The 21,723-nt window shown below is 34.6% G+C and overlaps 1 protein-coding gene and 1 pseudogene across 4 annotated transcripts in view; one reads left to right on the forward strand and one right to left on the reverse strand.

Moving 5' to 3' along the window:
- Erbb4 (erb-b2 receptor tyrosine kinase 4) overlaps window positions 1–21,723 on the reverse strand; it is a 1,030,419-nt gene that overhangs the window by 991,412 nt on the left and 17,284 nt on the right. The window lies entirely within an intron of this gene.
- On the forward strand, window positions 5,652–6,650 carry LOC105982110 (annotated as a pseudogene).

Here is a 21,723-nt window from a genome sequence, read left to right on the forward strand (position 1 = left end):
CCTGGTTTAAAATCTTATACTACAGACTAAAAGAAATTCTAGGAATTCATATTATTCTGCTGCCTGGAGTCCAAACTGTGTTTGATATGAAAAAGTTCACCTGATAAGTGGCTTCTCATAATGAGATGATGATTCCACATCAAACATATTAAATACAAAATATGCTGAACACTGATGGCTAATTTATAATCTCGTTCCTCTGGATTTATTTCTTTCCCTACAGAAACAATACTGTTTGGTTTTCATATGGCCACTTGAGCATGTTTAACTAACTCTTATTGATGAAACGAGTAAAAGAATATAGACTGCCCCAGGAACGTTATCTACCATTGCATTTAAATAGTTTCTTTGCAAGGCCCTTCTCTATTTATTTTATAGATTTGCATAATAAGAACTCACACACAGAGTTCTCCTTCCTCCAGGCTGGTTACCTAACTGTCCTAATCACCTGATCATTAAAATATAACCCACTCCAGATAATTGCCCATCTTCTCTAATTGAAAACTGGGTAGATAATCATTTGGTCCAGGGGAATGCCCTACTCTCTACTGTACATAATATAAACTACCATCTGTCTATTAAATCAGTCATTGAAAAATATTAACATATAAATGACTATTGTAGAGATATTAAAAAATGTGGTCCTACCATTTCATTATTTTGTTGATTCATTCATTTCTTTTCAGAGATGGTAAGAAAATGTATTCTATATGTTCACAAGGGGGTTGTACAATAACTTTTTCCATGAAACCCAGACATGTCTAAAACGTTCGTAATGTTTGACATTGCTATACAAAGTATTTTCCCTCTAGTGAATAACATCAACTTTGAACAAAGAAGTCAGAACAAATTACACAGCAGTATTCAGTGCATCTGTAAAACTGAGAGGTCTTAAATACATTTACTCCCAAAAGAAATACAAGTCAAGGAATAGAAAAAAGGGTAAAAAATCAACCTGCCAATCTTAGACACCATCCAGGGCCCAGAAAAACCTTGGAATATACTTGAAATCTATCAAGGAAAAACCTTACCTTTGTTTTCCTACGAATGGTAATTTCTTTGAATGAAGAAAGGGAGGAAATTCATAAATATCAGAAGATGCTGTTCAGGGGCTCAATAGATGTTATCAGTAGGGCAACTTGCTTTTTCACTAAATCTGCATTGAATGGTTAGCTTCACCACTGTCTCTGGACATATTTGGACACAGAAAATAATAGCAGTCACAGCATCAACTGAAGACAAAGATAGACCGCTATAAATCAAATGACACAAAGTAGACTGAAACAGGAGTGTATTTTCGTGTTACAATCAGTCAATCAAGCTGTGCCAGAAAGTTACCCCCAAATTTCTCTTAGTTAACTTTATGCTGACATCTAGAGCTCTGTGGTTTCTCTATTAACTAGCTTGAAATAGGCTTGTGAGAGGTGTCACTGAATTTTATTGTGGGAACATGATACACCAGAAAAGTCAATTTCTGATCTGTGTAAATACTATCAATTGATTATGGAGAAATTATTTAAGACACTGGATAAGTTTGATGATGATGATGATGATGATGATGATAGTTTTAAAAAATAGTACCTCAATACCTACTTTTAATCAAAGAAAAATCAAGCAGCAATGAAAGTGAAGAATATTTGCAACCATCAACTACTATGATATTTATAGAAAATAAGATATTTCTAGAATTGGGTTTTGAATACAGATACATACACACACACACACACACACATATATATGGAGAGAGAGAGAGAGATCTAAAGATGGAAGGTTGAGTCAGTCTCCTTTACCCCTGTCATATACACTGCAGAGTATGTCTCAAAGGCCAAACTCAGGCCTGTTTTTCCTTCACAGAATCTAACATGGTGATAAGGGAATGTTATATTAGATACTAACCAAGAACTCTACTTGATAAATCATTTGAAAATCTAAAACAATGGGGAGAGGAACGTGGGAGACAAATGGGGGATGACAATGTTCGACAAGCAATGTACTCATTACCTTACATATGTAACTGTAACCTCTCTGTGCATCACCTTGACAATAAAACTAAATTTTAAAAAAGGAAATCTATAGATGAAAAGGATAAATTTACATGTGGACAAATTTCTGTATGTTACACAGAAATATGAATTATATCCTTTTGTTTTTTTAAAAAAAGCATAGTTTTATACCTTTTGTTTTGGTGTTTTTGTCAGTCCTGGGGCTTGAAGCCAGGGCCTGGGTGCTGCCCTTGAACTTTTTTGCTCAAGGCCAGTTCTCTATCCCTTGAATCACAGCTCCACTTCCAGGTTTTCAGCAGTTAATTAGAGATAAAAGTCTCATGGACTTTCCAAACTGTGATCCTCAAATCTCAACCTTCTAAGTAGCTAGGATTACAAGGATGAGACACCAGTGCTCAACTTCTTTTGTTAACATCGTTTGATCCTCTCTTGATTATTTTACAAAAATAAGTAGCAAATAAATAAGGGGATTTTTGTGAATTAACAAAAAACGTGGATCTTCATGGATTATTTACACTGGAAATCCAGTGACATTCAGTTTTTACAGCTCATTTTTCTTTATGAATGTATAGCTGTAGTTATATTAGATTCTTGAATAATTTGAATAACCAAGACAAAGAAAAATTAAAAAGATAAGATATATTACCACAATGTAGACTTTAGAAAAATGAGTCTCTCTCTCCCCTTGTTCCCTCTCTCTTCACTTCCCCCTCTCTCCTCTCTCTTCCACATTTACTCTAGTTTCTCCTCCTCCTTCTTCTATCCTTTCCCCTCCCCTCTTTCCTTTGTATATACACAAGTACCTCTGAATATATATATATATACATATATATAAATATATGTAAGCATATATACATAAATGTATATGCATTTTTTTCACTTCTGTGAATGGCAAAATCTTTATTAATTCAATGAAGAGGAAAATGTATTCGATTGTTCAAATAAAAACTTCAAAATTGGCATCTACTGCTTGTACTGCTGTATTCATTGAGAGCATGTCACAAGTTTGTCTTTCTTCCTTTGAACAATGACTAAAATACACAATTTTCTGAATAGATACTGGTTATCATACATAAAGTAATTCTTTAAAATGCTCTTTGTTATCAAAATATGTTGATAACTAGTTCATATTTGCTATGGATCATCATAGAATAAAATACTGTATTAGTTAAATATAAAAGTTAAAACCACTATTTTCAAATAATTTAAAGTTTTTCCTGCATTTTGCTAGTCACTTTAAGTATACTTTATGAAATAATATTTTAATAATCTTTGAGGTAAATATTGTTTTCCTATTGTACAATTTCATGCACAAAGGCAAACAGAAGATTCATAATTTGCTCAGGCCTTTAGTTGGCTCATAAAAGCTTGAGCTGTATTTTTACCTTAAGGCTGACTGACCTTAAATGAAATATGCCTGAACTCTAACAGAGAATCTCGCCCTATTAAGTTTCCTATTGCAGTGACTACTGGCTGTTTATCAAATTCGCTTCTAAGCACACAGCTTGACCATTGCTTCCCCTGGAGTCAACTTTGTCAATAAACTAAATTCTTGCCAAGAGAATATGTACCAAAATATTGCATACCACTACCAGTCTCAGTTATTATAAACCTCTCATATAACATGCTCCCTTTCTTTTGGCTCATAAGGCGGTGGAACAGGCCATACCATACTGAGAACAATGAAGATGGTAGGGTCACAGTCACTCAGGAGTCCAACTGGAAATGTCAGTGTTCAAGTTATGTAATGGGAAATTTGCTCTTCCTAGATTAGCCCTATAAGATTTTTTTTTCTCTTCAGTAGCTAGTACTGTATTGCCATAGTTAATATGATGTCTATATCATATTTATATGCTATATGTCTATATTGTGATATGTTAGGATATCTTTCTGTTACCAAATAAAATATTCCTGTCACTTACAGTGATAGTTTTAAAGACTTTAATTAAGATCTCTCAATTAAAAGTGAAATGATTTCCCTGGCTTGACAGTCTAAACGTTTAATGATAATATGATCTTATCTCCTATTAAGTAAAATGGTAGCTGGAAGATAGATGGACCTATGAATTATTTTTCCCTCCAAAAGCAAATAGCACCCAAATACAGTTTTGAAGTGATGCCTAGTTTTACTATCAAATTCAGGTGTCAGGAATAATAAATGAATCATTTATTTGATGCATATTATACTTTAAAGGGATCGATGTAAGCTCCCAGAGGAAAAAGGCAAAAGCATTCTCAGAAGCATTTCATCATTTGAAGTGGATATAACAATGCTGACAAGTACTAAAGATAACTACTTTGTTCTGTCATGCTGTGTCATGTAGTAGAAAACACAAAGCATTATGTGACCTTTAGAGAAACAGCCCAAAGTAACTTGCTTTGTGGTGTTTAATGTGAGTGCTTTTGAATAGTGGAAGATTCTGTTATTTTTTTCTCCCAGTTGTGGCCAAAGATATCTCTTGAGGAATCTCAAACAAGAAGAGAAAAGAATGCTGACACTTTAGAATACAAGAGTGAGGGAAAATACTAGGAGGGTAAAGAATCAGACAGAAGAAAAATATCACATTTATGCAAACTCCTTGTAAACTTCCTTCTATTATACATCTGCCCCAAAGTTGGTCTAGATGGAAGTGTATTTGCTATAAGTGGACTATGGACTAGTCCATTTAATTCCTTTATTCGCTCCCAACTTGGTCTTCCCTAATACACCTGTTCTGAAGCCTAGACAATGCATTTAATTTCAGTACAGACTAGGGTAGACAATGTACTGAATATATAAATTGGTAATAAGTTGTTATTAAACCTTCATTATACCACCATGTTTTTTAAAAGCTATATTGAACTTGGTGACCCCTTCATTTAGGGTTAATTCTTTAATCTGAAGAAAGACTTCACCTATCTTGGTGTTCCCTAAAGAAAATTTATAGGTAATCTGCACAGGAATCATTTGTATAGTTTGATCTCTGAGGACCCATTCAAAAGAATACCAAAAGACATACTAAAAATCCTGTTGAAAAGCTTAAATAGAATGATATATTTTTTACTAGTCCTCAAAGAAGGCAGAAAAGGATGAACTAAAAAATAAATGAAATTAGACAAATAGAAAATACATTACAAAGCTCAGTGCCGGTGGCTCACACCTGTAACCCTAGCTCCTCAGGAGGCTGAGATCCAAAGATCATGGTTCAAAGCCTGTTCCTAGACAGGCAGGAAAGTCATTGAGACTCTTATCTGCAATAAACTTCTCAGAAAAAGCCCAAGGACAAGAAAAAGAAAGAGAGAGTGAAAGAGAGAGAGAGAGAGAATAAATAGCAAGAGGAAAGGAAACAATATCAAGTATACTAAATATAAATGCACTAAAACTGAGGAGTAAAATTGTAGATAAATATCCTAAACCAAAACTATGGTATGGAATCTCTACTACAGTAGAGCCCAAGACAAATTGTGTGACAAATTGGTGACAAATATAGCAGCTGTTAATCTTGTTTGTCAACCGATGGCATTAAAAATACATAGGACCTAGACCTAGGTAGGTCTGTGGAGAAAGAATGAGCTAAAGAAGCAAGACTTGCCATGAAAAGTAGTGGCAGACACTACACCAGCCTGGGAAATGGAATAAAAGAAGACAAAAGAAAGCACAGGCTCAAGATGGCGGCTGCTAAGGAAGGTGCTGCCGTTGAAGAAGTGGCATTGGGGACCGGGCGGCGGCTTCACTTGGGGATTCCTGAAGCTGTGTTTGTGGAAGATGTAGATTCCTTTATGAAACAGCCTGGCAATGAGACTGCAGATACAGTACTGAAGAAGCTGGATGAACAATATCAGAAGTATAAATTTATGGAACTCAACCTTGCTCAAAAGAAATGGAGACTGAAAAGTCAGATTCCTGAAATTAAGCAGACTTTAGAAATTCTAAAATACATGCAGAAGAAAAAAAAGTCCCCCGATTCAATGGAGACCAGATTTATATTGGCAGATAGCCTGTACTGCAAAGCTTCGGTTCCTCCTACTGATAAAGTGTGTCTGTGGTTGGGGGCTAATGTAATGCTTGAATATGACATTGATGAAGCTCAGGCATTGTTGGAAAAAATTTATCTACTGCTACAAAGAATCTTGATTCTCTTGAAAGACCTTGACTTTCTTCAAGATCAGTTTACTACTACTGAAGTCAATATGGCCAGGGTTTATAATTGGGATGTAAAAAGAAGAAACAAAGATGATTCTACCAAGAGCAAAGCATAATGCTGACAACAAAAAATGTGATTCAGTTTTCCAAACATGTTGTTTTAAATATATGTGTTTTTCCTTTAAACGTTGATATTAGTTTTATTTTTAACAAGAATGATTAAAATTTAAGATAAACACACATTTTATTTATAAACAAAATATATTTCAAATAGTACAGAAAATTATTTCATACTTCCCAACGAAATTAATGCTGTTTTTTTATCTTTTTTTTTTTTTTTTTTGGTGTATCAAACGACAACTCAACTGAAATGGCCGGAACTGTGAAGTATGCTATGGAAGGCTGAATGCTGGGCACTAGCAGTTTACTTTTCTTTATTAATCGACGTTACTCTCATTTGATATGGTTAACTATTTTAGAATTAGGAACTACAGTTTCATTATTTTTAAACTTGTTTTTCTTTAATACTTATAGGACATTATGTTGCTTTCTGTTGTGTTGTCAATTGTATAAATGGGATTTCATGTTACCACCTAACCAATAACTACTATTGAGACAACACTTTTAACCCCACATAAGTGCGTAATGTCTTTTTGATGCCAATATAAGGGAGATCTTGGCCAATGGGAGATACTACACATTTGAAATGCATAGCTGATACTGTATTTTTTACAAAACCATTCTCCAAAGCATCTTGAACAGGAATATTTGGATAAATGTAAATCTGAAATGGTTAAAAAGAATTGTGAGCTTTCTCATTCATAAATCTGCATAGGAATAAAAAAAATTTCTGTGGACAGCCATTTATACTATGGCAAAAGTATTGGATGATATCAATTCTGGTAAAAACACAAATGTGTTATTCTATCTCCATGTAATAAAAAGTATACTAGTACAATATTTTTGTACTTGTATTTCCTGTTATTAAAGCAATGATATTGGAAAAAAAAAAAAGAAAGCACAGGTGCTGTCTGTCTCTCTCTGTGTGTGTGTGTGTATGTGTCTGTCTCTGTCTTCCTCCATTTACCTATTCTGTCTTGGTCACTTTGATTTAGGCTGCTTTGCTGCACTACCTTTTCTCCAGCATGATAAATGGAAACTGTTGAAATCACGAACCGGAAGTTGTTTTATCTCAGATATTTGTCACAGACACAGAAGTCTTAATACAGAAAATCACCATGCTTTGTTCTATGTAATTTGAATAGGGAACACAATGTGGATGAATACTAATGAAGATAGTATATATGTGCAAGAATTCCTGAGTGATAGCCACACACACACACACACACACACACATTTCCATACAAAAAAATTGTGAAAGTTTTCTAAGTACAACTAAACCAATTCATAAAGGTTCATGCCTCTATTCTTAGCTACGCAGGAGGCATGAAAAGATATTGGACCAGGGCCAACCCTGGACCACAAGATCCTATCCAAAAAATAATAATAATTAACTAAAGCAAAAGAGAGTTGAGGATGTAGCTCAAATAATAGAGAATCAATCTACTAAGAGAGAGCCAGAGTTCAAACCACAGTTGCTGTACCCTAAAATAATAATATTAGTAACACTGCTAAAGCCTGAGAATAATTGAAAATTATTTATCACATATTTTAAGCACAATTTAAATTATTTATTATAAGGTAACTCTTCTTACAAGTTTATAACCTGGGGCTGGGAAGGTGGCTCAGTGGTCAAGTGCTTGTCTCGCATGCATGAGGCCCTGGGTTTGATTCCTTAGTACCACATAAGCAGAAAAAGCCAGAAGTGGCGCTGTGGCTCAAGTGGTAGAGTGCTAACCTCTAGCTGAAGAGCTGAGGGACAGCACCCAGGCCCAGAGTTCAGGCCCCATAACTGACAAAATAAAAATTTTAAAAAAATTACAATTGTGTGTTTTGTACACTTGAATAATAATAGCCAAGGCAAGATATAATGTATAAGTAAGAACTCTGTGCAAACAGAAAAAAAATGTTTTAAAATAGATAACTACTGTTGAAGGTGACAATCTCCCAAGTGTTTTTTTGGGGGGGTACCTTCACATCTTACTGGCTGTACCAGGCATGGAAAGTCTTTACCTATTTCTCAAAGTTGTATTTGTGATGAAGAACTTTGAGGGGGTAAAGGAATGACTCCTTCAAAGACAGAGAGAGGCAGAGAGAAAAACTGTTTACTGGTGGCTATATAAGCAGTGGACACCCCAACATGGCTGTTTCTTTTCTATCACACAGTCTGCTCCATAAGCAGGTGCCATTCCAGGCCCTTAGCAGGACTTTATGGGGCCTGGGGGCAAGGATAATTAATGCAAGCATGCTGGCTGCTTATCCTGCTTGCTGTGATGTGAACAGTAATGTCCTGTGTTGCTGCCTCCAGAGTCTCATATCTTCTGACACCATCTATGACACAAAAGGCTACTTATCAGCAGGAATTAGGGTAAACTCAAATCCCAGAACATAAAAACATATGTTATTGTTATATAGAAATCAAATTTAATTAACTTTAACATCATAAAATGAATCAGTTTATATGAAAGAAAAGAACTAATAAACATAAATTACTCTTGGGCTTCTAGGCTATGTTATTATTTAGGGGCCAGATTTGAAAGATCAATTATTCTAGAGATAATTATTTCTGAATTCTCATGTCTCAGCCCCAGTTTCTAAGAAAAAGGAGCTAACAGCATTTTTAAAGGTATGAAGTTATTCATCTACTTAACCAAAACAATTATGTAGCTTTGTATAGGCAGCTGGAAAGCTATTGGGGAGTTCAAAGCCACCAGTGTTACATAGAATCCGAGAGTGTCCCAATGTAAATGCTGAGAATATAACTAGTTACGATGGGAAATGATTGTTTTGGGGTGTGTTCTTGTACTAAGGCTTGAGCTGAAGGCCTTGCACTCTTGCTTAGCTTGTACTCTACCACATGAGCCACATTTCCAGCTTGATTCTTGGTGTTTAATTGGAGACAGAGTATTGTAAACTTTTCTGCCTGGGCTGGTTAAAACATGATTGGAAGATCATTGTATAGTTAGAATTACAATGAGCCAACAGCATCAGGTTGCCAATTATTTTTATTTCACCATTCTAAAACATTGTCTTTGATAGTCTTAAAAAAAACTGCATGGCAATTATGCAGTCATCCTTAAAAATATTTACACTTTGAGCTTTTAAAAAAGTATGTTTCTTTTTTCCAAGACTGTTTTCATTGCTTCTTTAAACTTCTTTACCATCATAATTTGTCAATTCCAATGATCAAGGACTCTCCACACTACTTTCAACTAAAACTATTTTTTTTACCACTTCATTTATTATTTTTATTTGCAGGAGGAGCTGAAACAAATCTTAAAGGTGTTTTCCTTTTTCCCCTAATAGGGGAAAACCAGCTTAACTATAGAAGGGTAGCAAAGTAAGGGGAAAGTAGCACAACCCAAGATCAAAGGTTGGGAGAGTAAGAGGGTGCAGTTCATATATAACAAATGCCATATGATTCACCTGCTCAGGATAGCCTCCCCAGAAGTCAAGCACAAGGACCCATTTTAACAGGATGCTAAAACTATTTTTAATGAACTTTAAGTGGTTGTACAAAGGAGTTTCCACTTAAAGCAGTTTATAAATACAATGAATCTTGACCAATGACATCCCTTATTCTCACCCACCCCTCCCGTGCCTACCTCTTTCCTCAACATTCTTATATCTTAGGACATAAATTGAATAATTGACTTCACTTTTGAGTCTACCAAAACTGAAAACTATAAGCCTTTGAATTAATATGACAACTGTGTATTTGCTAATGTTCTTGTCCTTTGCATTATTCTTCTTACACCTTTCCACATATACCAAAATTTTAATTTTTTCAGTGGATATGTCTTCTTTCTAAAATATTCCTTTAAAAGAACAAGCTAGCAATAGCCCACTTACAGCTCTGCTCTGCACATAGTATTTTACCAATGCCTTTGGAAACATTGATATGTAAGCCTAAAGATTCTGTTAGCAATACATGATAAGGCCACAGCAACCAACTGCAATGTATAAAAAGATCTCATATTAAAAGTAAATAAGAATAAGAGAGACTTAACATTTTATAATACAATATTTTTATAATATAATAATTTGACAATAAAATATTATGTTATACAAGAGAAATCATGTTTCTTAATTACTTTGTTATATAAATAATACTAAGATATTAACAGAACAATTGGATTAAAGCATATTGGTGTTTTTACTGGGCAATCTTTCAATAACTCTGTTTATCACAAAGATTAAAAGTCTCAAAGTATTTCTTTAATTTCATATAAAAATAATTACAAAATATTATGTGTGCCTCCAAAGTCATTAGAATTAGAATTACCTGTAACTAATTTGCTTTATATGTTTATATTCAGTAGTCTTAATAATAGACTATCAAACTGAGGAAACCTATACCTAGCTTTAGAGTCTGACAAACCGCAGTCCAAATTCTGTCTTCTTCAGAGTGTGGCTCACATTCCAATAAAATTCCATATAGAGAAATGTATCTATTGCAGAACATGGTACTGAAACTGCTTGATTAGATTACTATGTGAGGAAGAAGTTGTTGAGCTTTACTTAGCTAGGTTTCATGATTTAGCTATGATATATGGACTCATTTTCTTTAGTGTTTTTCTTATACTTATGAAATAGTCTATTAAATTTGGGTTCTTTAGACTACTTTCAATACCCAATTAACAAGAAATTAATAAATAATGCTCCAGGATTTTGTAGGAGATACGCTAATAAACTAGAAAAATATTAAACCTCAAAAGACTTGCTATAATTATTTCTGTTCACTTTACTCCCAAATGTAGATAGTCACATATAGTTATTTAAAGAACATTAAACCGCCTAGAAGGGACACAACCCCTGCTATAAGTAAATATATAAATTTTTACATTTTTTAACATTTACAATAAAATTTTACATTTTTAAATAGTACTATTGTGAAATATAAACCAAACTGAAGTGTATAGATATCTACATTTCTCTACAATACAGAAGTCATAAACTGGTTTGAAAAGGTACACAGGAAAGGAGAAATGGTTATACATTGAACTTGATTTCATAATTGTTCACAAACTAAGGTCTCAATGCACTTGTCATTTCACATATCACTGTCTTGAGTGAGACTGAATAAGACAGGCAGACAGACAGACAAATAGGTAGATACATAGGATCAAATAGGGTTGGGTTAAAGGACTTTCCATAACCCAATGCTAATATTTTCATAAGAAATTGGAAAACATTACAGAAGAAGCTATAGAACTTTAAATAAAATATTACAGCAGGAGAGACAAAATGAGTGATCAAGCAATAAAATTCTTTTACTAACAGGAGACAGTACAATTGCCAAAAAATGGACATCAGGGCATTTCAGAGTTCCCACATTATAATTATCTTAACTAAAAGCCAAAATCATGTGATAATCTTCAACATTTTAAGTAGGAAACTTGTTAATGTAGCTTAATATCTTTTTTTTTTTTTTGGTCGATCATGGGGTTTTGAACTCTGGGCCTGAGTACTGTCCCTCAGCTCTTCAACTCAAGCCAAGCACTCTACCACTTGAGCCACAGCACCACTTTTGGTTTTCTAGTGGTTTATTGGCGGTAAGAGTTTCACGGCCTTTCCTTCTTGGGCTGGCTTTGAACCACAATCCTCAGATCTCAGCCTCCTGAGTAGCTGGGGGGGGGAATGATGGGAAGGGATGGGAAGGGGAAACAAAGGAGGAGGCAACAATATTTGCTAAGAAATGTACTCATTACCTTGTGCATGTAATTGTAACCCCTCTGTACAGTATTTTCACAATAATAAAAAAAGAAACAAACAAACAAAAAAAACCCTGAAAAGGAGCTGTGGCTTAAATAATAGAGCAATAGAGCTTAGGGACAGCACTCAGGTCCTGAGTTCAAGCCACAGGATCAGCATACACAAACTTTTTTTAAAATATTAATTAAATTTGAAGTCTAGAGATATTCCAAGGCTGGTACAAATGTTCAACAAAGTCACAGAAAACTCACTCTCTCTTTACTGGCATACCACTGATGTCTATACCCAAGACAAAGCTCGGCTATCTCCCTTCTAGCTATCACAGGTAACTATGATGGATAGCCAAAAGGAGAGATTATTTTTTTTTTACCTTGTATGTTGCTTTTCATTAAGGAAGAAACCTTTAAGACTGCCAGACTTGCTCTTTCACTGAATGGATTTCAATCATATTTTCATGACTGAACCAGATATTGGCATAGGAAATAAAATAATGATAATTGGCTTAGCCTAATTACGATTATTTCTCCAGGGATCATATAACTAAGCTAAATTTTACTGTGCCAGGAAGAAAGAATTAAAGACAGTTACTATTGAAATACTTTCAGTGTCTACTCTATACTAGCGCTAGAGGAGATTGGATGGAAATGCTCATTTTATTTCTTTAACACTTTCTGGGGGAGTCCTGGGGCTTCAACTCAGGGCCTGTGTGCTCTCCCCAAGCATTTTTGCTCAACACTAGCACTCTACCACTTTGAGCCTCAGTACCAATTCTTGTTTTGTTAGTGGTTAATTGGGGACAAGAATCTCACAGACTTTTCCTGCCAGGGCTGGTTTCTAATGACAGCTTTCCAATCTCAGCTTCTTGAGTAGCAAGGATTACAGGTGTAAGGCCCTGGGTGCCTAGCTTTTTGAAATTTTTTATGCCATTACTCCAAGTGTCAGCTTCCCTTTGAGAAATAGGCAGATTATACATATTGAACACACATATACACAGAAGCATAAAAGCACTATGATTAGTTATTGTTAAACAGATCTGTGTTGTCAGAAACATAGCTAATTCATGCAAAACTTCTTAGCAGGGAGCCTGGCCACAAGGCTTAAGATCTGTTTATTGTTATTGTTGTTGAGGTCAGTTCGAGAGCTTAAACTCAAGGCCTAAGCACTTTTTTGCTCAAGGCTAGTGCTCTATCACTTTGAGCCACACCACCACTTCTGGTTAATTGGAGATAAAAGTCTCACAGCCTTTTCTGCCTGGGCTGGCTTTGAATTGTGATCCTCAGGTCTCAGCCTCCAGAATTGCTAGCATTACCAGTGTGAGACACCAGAGCCAAGTTTAATAAATGTTATTTTGGTTTTTGTTGGTCTTTTATTCCTCATTCCTCTTTTCTCCATACTCAAAGTCCAATAAATTCCCAAGAAATGTGGCCTATGTTTGATTTTATCTTGCTTTAATATTTGATTTTAGCTATAGCACCATGATTAAATATTATTAGATTCTAGCTTATTTGGAAAGTGCACTGTGATTACAACAAACATATATATTCTTCGTTAAACTGCAAACTCTATAATCAAATTTTCACATGAAATATTACCACCAATTATTTAAAAGAAGAAAGGAGATAGAACCAAGATGGACACAAAAGCTTCTTGTGAACTTTAATTACATTTCCCTTTCATGCTTTGTCATTCCCGGCACGTAGTTACACCGTAATACCACTGAATTGTCCATTGTACTTTCCGTCATAATTTCTTCAGCTCTCATTGCAGGTTCCCCAGTTTGGAACTTAAGCATTCTTTACCTGACAAATTCATGACTCACTTCAGAAATTATCTTCCCTAGAAAGTTCACCAAATCACCAGCTGAAATAAATGTTCCTTTTCATTCATCCCAGCGCACCTTTATACAAACCATTCATAATAAAACTCTATGTCTGCCTTCCTCATTAGATTCTCTGACACAAATAAATGGGTATTGAATGAAATGAAATAAATTGTTGTTGCTGTGTGTACTAAGCACTCAAAAATAGAACACTAAAGACTAAAGCTCCTTAAATAAATTAATGTGATAATAAAAAGGGCATTAAAAAGTTATTACCTTCGTATAAAAACACAGTAACATTTCAGAAGTACTTAACTATAAACCAAATATCATGTTAAGTATCTTATAAATATTTTCCCACATAACTATCAAAACAGTCCCGGGCAGTAAAAGTATTCCACTCATTTTAAATATTAGGACACTTATGTGCAAAGAAGGTAATGAAATTTTCCAAGATCTTAAGGCTAGTAGGTCCCAAACCTGGAACTTGAACTTGGTTGTGTGGAGCCTGAAGCTCATGTTATGTTGCTATGAAACAGACACCATATTGTATGCACTATTTTCTTTTTTATCCCTTCTTAATTGGAAGTGATGTCAGAGAGCTCAGAGGGTCAAGAATTGCTAGGCCCGCAAGCCTTATAAGGCCTGCAAAACCATTTTGTACCTGACAAAACAGACCTGTGTGCTTCTCCTCAGCAACTTGTGGCTTCCCGGTGCCATTGTCCTTCAATGATGAAAGAATGACCCTTGGTAAGTAAAGGTTTTCCGACCTCCTAAACTTTACCAGAAAACAAAAATTACCCTATCTATAGATATCAAAATGCTATGAAAGGAGTTCTTGTATGCTTTTTTTTAAATTCATATTTGCTCTCTATGTTGATCTAATTGTAAACAGGTGGATTTGGAACACCAAAAATGTCTAAAATAACTCTTTTGGCATCCAGTACAGGAGCCAAAATCTGCAAATAATTTTAAAAGATAAGACATATTTAATACATATAAAATGATAAACTAGAAATAACTGAAAATTCAGGAGAACAAAAATTTGAGACTACATGAAGAGAAACGTAAACCAGTTGATAGTGGCTTACTTCTGTAATCCTAGCTACTTAGGAGGCTGAGATCTGAGGTTCAAGGTTGAAAGTCAGTCCAGGCAGGAAAGTCCATGTGGAGCTGTGGGTCAAAGGGCTGAGTGCTAGGCTTGAGGAAGACCCACACCAATAAAAGAAAAATAGAAAGAGAGAGACAGACAGACAGACAGAGACAGAGACACAGAGACACAGAAAGAGAGACAGAGACACAGAGAAGAAAACTAAAATACATTTCTGTATGTGTCCATATGGCTCAAAGCTTGAACTCCACATGAAACACAAAGGTTTTCTACCGTGATTAAAGTATTAAGTGATTTTAAAATATGAGAAGAAAAAAAGTCTTTATTTGTTCTTCATTAATATGGTTAGGTAAAAGTACTGATTTTCTTTGCTTTCTCAGGGGAGGGCTCAAATGTTAGTAGCATCATTTTGTAGTTATTGCTTAAATTAAACCATCCATTCTTTGTGAAAAAGGGTTTCATTTGAGCATGTCTGCATATACATACAATGTACCTTGAACTCAGCCCTTCTGCCAATCTCTCTCATTCCAAATTTTGTCTTCCCAAACCAGTCTTTGTTTCTTTTCCTTAAAGTCTCTAAAGAATAAAAGTGATGTTCTGAAGCTAAATTAGCCTTGCTATTATCACTAAAAGAAATGACCAAATTCAAAGTTTTGTCCAGTTTTCAACAATTACAACACTGCCCTCATATCTTCTAAATTTATCATCAGGAAAGTTCTGAAATTGAAGATTTTTATGTAAACTTTATTTAGCTTTAGGGAAAATGAATTAAGTGATGCATAAACATTTTCAGCACTAACACATCACTACTACGTTTCTAATACATACTAGATTTAGCAATCCTAAATTAAAATATGTTAAACAACTTATAAATATGAATCTTTTCTTAACTTGCTGATAGTCCACAGATTAATTAAATATCTAAGTTAAATTATTTGATACAGAAAGCTAAAACATAATTTTGTTTTATTTTCTGACAATTTTTACAGCAATATTTTAAAAATAGAACCCATAAACAAGTAAGTTTTATTAAAACTCAGAATTCATGCTGTCACATTTAACAATACTATAAAATAGATCAAAATTTTATGTAGCTTAAAAGAAAAATTAAACTTCAATTAATCCATTATATACTAAGTTTTAAGAAGTCTATATCTGTATATCTGTATAGGAAGAGTTTCATGATGCAAGAAATAAGTATTATACTAATATTTAAATTATTTATTGCTATTCATGTTTAGAAAGGCTATTAAATTGAAGAAGATTACAAAGAAAAACATTTTTAATAGAATGTAGGCTAACAAATTGGTCCAAACCTTCAGGGCAATAAAATAATGAATATTAAAAGCTTATATTTTTCTCTTGCAAAAATTGATTAAGGAAATGACCACAATTACTTGCAAAGATTTAATGGGAAAAATAGTTGCTTCAGCCTTTAAAGAGAACGGTATAAAATTACACAAAAATACCTCAAAAACATAAAAGCCAACATAAGAAAATTCGCTTCCACATAATAAAAATTTATGCTATTAAATATGTTGCAGAAGTGAAAATATGCACATTGTATAAAAATAAAGTCTGATTATACAAGAGTATAGGAAGTATGATTGCATGTTTTAAGTTATTACAGACAAAACATATATGTACATTAAGATTTCTATCAGAGAACAATGGAAGGGTGACATTGATGAGTACAATGAGTAAATGAGTACAATTACTCATAAACTGACATGTTGAATTGACACCTCTTTGTACAACTACTTAAAATAATTTAAAAGATTAAAAACAAGGTATTTACCACCTTGCAAACTGCTTACTAGCAGTGGCGATTTCTAAGTGGAAGGGTTACATTTTCACATCTGTGTATTTCTTAATTTTTCATTTTAGTAATAAGGTGAAAGCTGTCAATGAAATGTACAAAGAGAATCCATTTTAAGTTCTGTATAATGATGTAGTTCTCTTTTGTTTGAACGTGATTGTCAGGGTGATAGAAAAAAATGCCAGATACTATAAGTTCCAATCTCTGCCATTGAATGCTGTCTATTTTCAAGCAAATAACTCCAAGTTTTAATTTCTTTTTGTGCAAAATAACCAGGAAGTATGCTCATTTTAAAAAGTCTTCCATTAAGCAATGGTATGACTCAAGTATGTTAGAAATGGAAAACCTTAAAAGATATTAAGCAACATCACACCAAAATAATCTTCACCCTCATTAGTGTCTGCTAAATTTATGTTTGCTTAAAAAAAAAAGTCACCCAGAGTTCCTGAACATTTGAAGTGTGGTTGCTGGTATTCATTTGTCCATGGCAAATATATTCCATCAAATAACCTTGACTTTCAATAAGAACTGAAACAATCTAATTAGAAGGCTAGGGGCAAAGATCCTTAGTAGTTGTCTTTGTACATCCGGCTGTCTGATGCCACTGCTGTGCAAAGCCTGTTAAGTGTGGGACAAACAAATGGCCAAGCAGAATGTGTAGGTGTGTGCAATGGACTGAACTCCACTGTGCTGTCTGCATGAACCCCCAAATTTCAGGATAAGCCTGAGTGAAGGCTTTAGTTTCAAGTCTACAATCACTGCAAAAGTCTTCTACTTTCTCTACTGAAACTCTCTGATGACACTCTTAGAATAAAATACATTTTCATTACCATTGAAATTAAGTATTACCAAATATTTGTAAATCCTCATTGAGAAATACTTTTCTATAGCATACAGCCATATCAATTTTGTTAAAGGTTCTGTTAGACCTTTCACTGTATGTGTGGCTAATTTCATGATATAGGGAGAGTAGAAGATGATGTGTACATACTGACTTTCTGTAAATTAGACAAATTTAAGCATGCTTTGTTTTCCTTGTTCCCAAACTGCATTTGTAATCACTGGATTGTTGTTCAATCACAGAGAGTTTTAGTATTTTCCCATCAGTTGATAAAAGGTTAACAGAAGATATAGAAAGAACTCAGGAAAATGGCAATGCAGTGTTTATGATTATTCCCACTACTGAACTGTCCTGACTGACTCTCTCCTGGTATACAGTGCTAAGGGTTATTTGCAATGTGGTGCATGGTAAATTCGCTGCAGCAAAAATAGCAGTGTAAACTCCCCCTTGTTAGCATGAGAGTGACTGCAGGCCAAGGTCAGCTCTTTTCTTTCCTTCTCTTCTTTCTTCTTCTCCCTCCAGCCATGGAAATGGCACTCAGTTATTTCTGCATGGATGCAAGGTGAATGAGGCTGTCTCTTCTCCTTGCAATGCTATTTATTACAGGTCACTGACATCATACAGCTATTTTTTTAATAAAAAGAAGTTATATGGCATTATCTCACTTACTGGAGTATTTGAAAGGCAAGTGCAGGGAGTTATTTATTTATACAGAAATCTGCCAGCTGAGAAGCATCATCTTGCTTTGAGGAGCCTCCTGCTGGCAGCCTGAGCCACCTTGTTATTGTAAGAATTAAAACACTGCATATCCTATGAGAGAAAACATAGCACCAACCTTCAGGCTGGAGCTGTGTCGATTTTCAACCTGCAAAACAATACAGTATTTGAATACAGATACAACTCAGAAAATTTAAAGTTTATCAGGAGTTTGGAATATCTAGGTAGTTTTCCTTGTTCTCAACTATAAGATATACATGTAGATCTAGATAGATAGATAGACAGACAGACGGATGCATGCATGCATACTGAGAGAGGGGGATAGAGGTTTTGAGCTTTTGTGGACAAGCCTAGTGATCTACCACTTTTGGTGTGTGTGTGTGTGTGTGTGTGTGTGTGTGTGTGTGTGTGTGTGTGTAGTGATCTACCACTTTTGGCGTGTGTGTGTGTGTGTATGTGTGTGTGGCTAATTGGTGATAACAGTCTCAGAATTTCTTGCCTAGGCTGTCTTCAAATCATATATGATGGAGAAACATTGATCCAGGAGGCAAGGGAATGAATAAGAGTTCTTAGGATACCTATAGTTGCATGTTCGGCAGTAGTCACAGAGAAGAATTCATCACAAGATCTGGGACAACTCCAAACATGGATCACTCTCAGAAGGGACAGCTGTTTCATCTCCCTGGAGATAAAAGTTATTTGGGACGTCCACTGCCATGCTATGGGTCAGACTTGCAGACTGCTATTGTTGTTCAAGATTCCTAGTCAGGAGAATAAAATGCTCATAAAAATTGAAACTCTTATTTCCCAAAGTACAAAACAATACAGTGAAGCTCACTCACCTTACCAATATGTAGTGGAGGGTAGATCATTTTGTTTTAAAGGGACAACAAATCCTAGTCAATGGAACAACTTAAAAATAGTATTACTAGTAGAAAGCTAAGTCTCATAACCTAAACTATATGAAATATTTTATGTAATATAAGCATACTAAAGTTAATTAATGCATACTTTTTAGCAAAATTGAAAATTAGCATGTTTTTGAAGAATATATATTTGGATGACTACGGTGGTTTTAGGGATAGTAAGGCTACTGTTTGTTATGAAAGGATTTTAAAAAGTAACTTAAATGACTGTAAAAAAAGTGGTGTATGGAAAACTACCGAAAATATACTATTGTCGAATCAATGAGGTATTTCCATGGTCAGTTCACTTTAGAATATTCATAAAAACTAAATTGGAACACAAACACCAAAATTAGAAAGACTATAAAGCTTTAAAACTGTTAAAGTTGACAACTTCAAAAATCCTACTCTGGGAATTGAAACAGGAAGTTTTTGCTTGATAGTGTCAAACCTTATTAAATTAGCAATACATTTAAAACAGAATTAACTTTGCCAAAGTGCAAAGACCTTTCTGTTTTATTTTCACATTACACAGCCTTTAGATACAAACCCAGTGACATTACAGATCTGGTCATTCCTGCCTTTGGTTTCCATGCCGTGAGACACATGACCAAGCTACCATCAGGTTGAACAGAATCCTCTCCTTGTGGGAAATAAAAGCTTAAGATCCAGAATGCTGGTTACTGTACCTCCATTAGAATCATGGCCAACTTTTTCAAATATATCAGTAGAAAAGAAGAAAGCAACTTTGCTATTAGTTGGCAGATTCATAAACACAGGGAAACCCTAAACAGATACCAAGATACTTAAAAATAAAAAGATGTATTTTTAAATAAGGAAAACAAAACTAGCACCGAAACAGCAATACAGATAATATGAAAGGGCTCTCTAGACTAGTTACTAAGTAGAATATGAACTGGCAGTAAAAGATGAAGACTGCCTTACAGGAGCAGAATGAGGTAGTTCCTGACTCACAGAGGTGGTTAGAACTGCTCAAGTGTAGAGGACAATGAAATCTAAAACAAAAGTCAACATCAAGTGAGAGAACAGAAAGGCGGAATGTCAAGTGGTGACAATTTCATCTCCAGCAGTCTAGTTTATCTTTTTAATATTCATCCTTTTGTCTTCCTTAAAATCAAACCTTGAATGTCAATTGCTCTCATGTCTTTTATCTCAGCAACTCCATGATAGGAGTAATATAAAGTACCTTAGCAAGTACCTGGTAAATTAAACACATGTCATAATCGTTAAGCATTGTCATTTAGGGAATGCACTCAGGGAGTCCATTCCACTCGTGATTATTTTCACTTGAAATAATCAGGACATTCTAATTAGATTATTTTCCAACATATTTTACATGTAAATAAATAATTAACAGCTAGGGGCTGGCGTCTCAGGAGACTGAGATCTGAGGATTGCAGTTCTAAGCCAGTCTGGGCAAGAAACTCTATGAGACTTTTATCACTAGTTAACCAGAAAAAAAAATCCAGAAGTGGAGGCTGTGGCTCAAGTGGTAGATCACAAACCTTCAGCACAAAAGCTCAGGCCCATTGCCCAGACTCTGAGTTCGAGCCCCAGGACCAGGACCAGCATATATACACATAAAAATTAGTCAATATTTTGTTTTCTAAATTTTTAATTACTCATTGGCTCAACAAAGTATCATAATCATAAATAACAATAATGATTAATAACAAAATCTATGCAAGAAGACCAGTGAAAGTGATGCTCTAGGTCTACATCTAAATAAAAAGGATTGTTGAAGCTACCTGAATCTTTGATCCCAGTGTCAAAACTAAAGGAAATTTAAATTTTAACAAGTTATTTGCAGGGAACAATCATGTTGTTAAGTTACTATGCTTATATGTACATTTAAAAGCATATGTGATACAAGTTTGACTCCTGATGTGGTCGAGAACTGATGGAAATCTAATCATAATTCACAGCCTCACAGTTCTAAACCCCACCTGACCATGAAAACTGTCAGGGCTTGAGTACAGAATCCTACCTACTTATAGGTCTCAAGATAGTATCCTAAATCTTGTTCCTAATAATTCATTCTTACATTTTTGTTGCTAAATTGTCAATCTACAACACACGTGTGTTGATAAAATAGCTATTTTTGCCTCCTGGACTATAAGGACTTTGGAGATTTTGTGAAGAAAGTCAACATTAGAAGAACTGTAATTTCCCTTCCTATTCATAATGCCTTTTCTTTTCTTCTGAACACAGAAGGCTTTACATTCAACAATATAAATCAAGAAGCAGATACTACTGGCATATCTCTGTGCCATAAACACTTTATGACATCACACATAGCCTTTCCTTCATGTCTTAACTATTTTAACCAGCATGTAAAAAAAACACAACATAGAAAAAACAGTCATCACACAATTCATAGCCTTCTATGTGGCAAAATCTGTTCAGTGTTTGTATATCAATTTTACGTTTCTTTCCAGCACGTCGGGATGTTTCCAAAAATAACTTCAGCTCCAGCATGCAGAAACTTTTTCCAAAAATACATTCAATCATACATTATATGAGTTGTGC

The sequence above is a fragment of the Dipodomys ordii genome, unplaced genomic scaffold (assembly GCF_000151885.1).
Source record: "Dipodomys ordii isolate 6190 unplaced genomic scaffold, Dord_2.0 Scaffold1, whole genome shotgun sequence".
Lineage (NCBI taxonomy): Eukaryota > Metazoa > Chordata > Mammalia > Rodentia > Heteromyidae > Dipodomys > Dipodomys ordii.